Here is a 4405-nt window from a genome sequence, read left to right on the forward strand (position 1 = left end):
ACATCACTCCCGGGCGGGCTCGAAACTCCAACCTTTCGGTTAACAGCCGATCGGGCTAGCCCATTGCGCCACGGAGACAAACTTGCTCTCTTCTCACCTCCATCAGAACATATCTTCAAAGCTATCAGCCCAAAGAAAAAAAAGCGCCGCACCACCACCGGGTGCGCTCGAACCTACAACCTTTCGGTTAACAGCCGATCGCACTAGCCAATTGCGCCACGGAGACAGTCGCGCTCCACTCTTACCACCATCGGAACATATCTTCAAAGCTATCAGCACAAAGAAAAAAGCAACACACCACTCCCGGGAAGGCTCGAACCTCCAACTTTTCGGTTAACAGCCGATCGCGCTGGCCAATTGCGCCACGGAGACAGTCCTGCTCCACTGTCACCACCATTAGAACATATCTTTCAAGCTATCATCCAAAGAAAAAAAGCGCAGCACCACCACAAGGTGGGCTCGAACCTCCAACCTTTCGGTTAACGGCCAATCGCGCTAGCCCATTGCGCAACGGAGACAATCGTGCTCCACGCTCACCACCATCAGAAAATATCTTCAAAGCTATCAGCGGAAAGAAAAAAGCAACACACCCCAACCGGGAGGGCTCGAACCTCAACCTTTCGGTTAACAGCCGATCGCGCAAGCCAATTGCGCCACGGAGACAGTCCTGCTCCACTCTCACCACCATCAGAACATATCTTCAAAGCTATCAGTGCAAAGAAAAAAGCAACACACCACTCCCGGGAGGGCTTGAAACTCTAACCTTTCGGTTAACATCCGATCGCGGTAGCCCATTGCGCCACGGGGACAGTCTTGCTCCACTCTCACCACCATCAGAATATATCTTCAAAGCTATCAGTGCAAAGAAAAAAAGCGCCGCACCACCACCGGGTGGGCTCGAACCTCCAACCTTTTGGTTAACAGCCGATCGCGCAAGCCGATTGCGCCACGGAGACAGTCCTGCTCCACTCTCACCACCGTCAAAACATTTATTCAGAGCTATCACCCCAAAGAAAAAAAAGCGCCGCACCACCACCGGGAGGGCTCGAAACTCCAACCTTTCGGTTAACAGCCGATCGCGCTAGCCCATTGCGCCACGGAGACAGTCTTGCTTCACTCTCACCACCATCAGAACATATCTTCAAAGCTATCAGCACAAAGAAAAAAAAGCACCGCACCACCACCGGGTGGGCTCGAACCTCTAAACGTTCGGTTAAGAGCCGATCGCGCTAGCCAATTGCGCCACGGAGACAGTCCTGCTCCACTCTCACCACCATCAGAACATATCTTCAAAGCTATTAGCTCAAAGAAAAAAGCAACACACCACTCCCGGGAGGGCTCGAAACTCGAACCTTTCGGTTAACAGCCGATCGCGTTAGTCCTTTGCGCCACGGAGACAGTCTTGCTCCGCTCTCACCACCATCAGAACATATATTCAAAGCTATCAGCGCAAAGAAAAAAGCAACACATCACTCCCGGGCGGGCTCGAAACTCCAACCTTTCGGTTAACAGCCGATCGGGCTAGCCCATTGCGCCACGGAGACAAACTTGCTCTCTTCTCACCTCCATCAGAACATATCTTCAAAGCTATCAGCCCAAACAAAAAAAAGCGCCGCACCACCACCGGGTGCGCTCGAACCTACAACCTTTCGGTTAACAGCCGATCGCACTAGCCAATTGCGCCACGGAGACAGTCGCGCTCCACTCTTACCACCATCGGAACATATCTTCACAGCTATCAGCACAAAGAAAAAAGCAACACACCACTCCCGGGAGGGCTCGAACCTCCAACTTTTCGGTTAACAGCCGATCGCGCTGGCCAATTGCGCCACGGAGACAGTCCTGCTCCACTGTCACCACCATTAGAACATATCTTTCAAGCTATCATCCAAAGAAAAAAAGCGCAGCACCACCACAAGGTGGGCTCGAACCTCCAACCTTTCGGTTAACGGCCAATCGCGCTAGCCCATTGCGCAACGGAGACAATCGTGCTCCACGCTCACCACCATCAGAAAATATCTTCAAAGCTATCAGCGGAAAGAAAAAAGCAACACACCCCAACCGGGAGGGCTCGAACCTCAAACTTTTTGGTTAACAGCCGATCGCGCTAGCCAATGGCGCCACGGGGACAGTCCTGCTCCACTCTCACCACCGTCAGAACATTTCTTCAGAGCTATCAGCCCAAAGAAAAAAAGCGCCGCACCACCACCGGGTGGGCTCGAACCTCCAACCTTTCGGTTAACAGCCGATCGCGCTAGCCAATTGCGCCACAGAGACAGTCGTGCTCCACTCTCACCACCGTCAGACCATTTCTTCAGAGCTATCGCCCCAAAGAAAGAAAAAGCGCCGCACCGCCACCGGGTGGGCTCGAACCTCCAACCTTTGGTTAACAGCCGATCGCGCTAGCCAATTGCGCCATGGAGACAGTCGTGCTCCACTCTCACCACCATCAGAACATATCTTCAAAGCTATTACCACAAAGAAAAAAGCAACACACCACTCCTGGGAGGGCTCGAACCTCCAACCTTTCGGTTAACAGCCGATCGCGCAAGCCAATTGCGCCACGGAGACAGTCCTGCTCCACTCTCACCACCATCAGAACATATCTTCAAAGCTATCAGTGCAAAGAAAAAAGCAACACACCACTCCCGGGAGGGCTCGAAACTCCAACCTTTCGGTTAACAGCCGATTGCGTTAGCCCATTTCGCCACGGGGACAGTCGTGCTCCACTCTACCACCGTCAGACCATTTCTTCAGAGCTATCAGTGCAAAGAAAAAAGCAACACACCACTCCCGGGAGGGCTCGAACCTCCAACCTTTCGGTTAACAGCCGATCGCGTAAGCCAATTGCGCGCCACGAAGACAGTCCTGCTCCACTCTCACCACCGTCAAAACATTTATTCAGAGCTATCACCCCAAAGAAAAAAAGCGCCGCACCACCACCGGGAGGGCTCGAAACTCCAACCTTTCGGTTAACAGCCGATCGCGCTAGCCCATTGCGCCACGGAGACAGTCCTGCTCCACTTTCACCACCATCAGAACATATCTTCAAAGCTATCAGCGCAAAGAAAAAAGCAACACACCACTCCCGGGAGGGCTCGAAACTCGAACCTTTCGGTTAACAGCCGATCGCGCTAGCCCTTTGCGCCACGGAGACAGTCTTGCTCCGCTCTCACCACCATCAGAACATATCTTCAAAGCTATCAGCCCAAAGAAAAAAAAGCGCCGCACCACCACCGGGTGTGCTCGAAACTCCAACCTTTCGGTTAACAGCCGATCGCGCTAGCCAATTGCGCCATGGACACAGTCCTGCTTCACTCTCACCACCATCAGTACATATCTTAAAAGCTATTACCACAAAGAAAAAAAGCAACACACCACTCCCGGGAGGGCTCGAAACTCCAACCTTTCGGTTAACAGCCGATCGCGCAAGCCAATCGCGCCACGGAGACAGTCCTGCTCCACTCTCACCACCATCAGAACATATCTTCAAAGCTATCAGCGCAAAGAAAAAAGCAACACACCACTCCCGGGAGCGCTTGAAACTCCAACCTTTCGGTTAACAGCCGATCGCGGTAGCCCATTGCGCCACGGGGACAGTCTTGCTCCACTCTCACCACCATCAGAACATATCTTCAAAGCTATCAGTGCAAAGAAAAAAAAGCGCCACACCACCACCGGGTGGGCTCGAACCTCCAACCTTTCGGTTAACAGCCGATTGCGCAAGCCAATTTCTCCACGGAGACAGTCCTGCTCGACTCTCACCACCGTCAAAACATTTATTCAGAGCTATCACCCCAAAGAAAAAAAAGCGCCGCACCACCACCGGGAGGGCTCGAAACTCCAACTTTTCGGTTAACAGCCGATCGCGCTAGCCCATTGCGCACGGAGACAGTCTTGCTTCACTCTCACAACCATCAGAACATATCTTCAAAGCTATCAGCGCAAAGAAAAAAGCAACACACCACTCCCGGGAGGGCTTGAAACTCCAACCTTTCGGTTAACAGCCGATCGCGGTAGCCCATTGCGCCACGGGGACAGTCTTGCTCCACTCTCACCACCATCAGAACATATCTTCAAAGCTATCAGAACAAAGAAAAAAAAGCGCCGCACCACCAACGAGTGGGCTCGAACCTCCAAACTTTCGGTTATCAGCCAATCGCGCTAGCCAATTGCGCCACGGAGACAGTCCTGCTCCACTCTCACCACCATCAGAACATATCTTCAAAGCTATCAGCCCAAAGAAAAAAAAGCGCCGCACCACCACCGGGTGGGCTCGAACCTCCAACCTTTCGGTTAACAGCCGATCGCACTAGCCAATTGCGCCACGGCGACAGTCCCGCTCCACTCTTACCACCATCGGAACATATCTTCAAAGCTATCAGCACAAAGAAAACAGCAACAC

This window comes from Rhipicephalus microplus, unplaced genomic scaffold, assembly GCF_043290135.1.
Source record: "Rhipicephalus microplus isolate Deutch F79 unplaced genomic scaffold, USDA_Rmic scaffold_39, whole genome shotgun sequence".
Taxonomy (NCBI): Eukaryota; Metazoa; Arthropoda; class Arachnida; order Ixodida; family Ixodidae; genus Rhipicephalus; species Rhipicephalus microplus.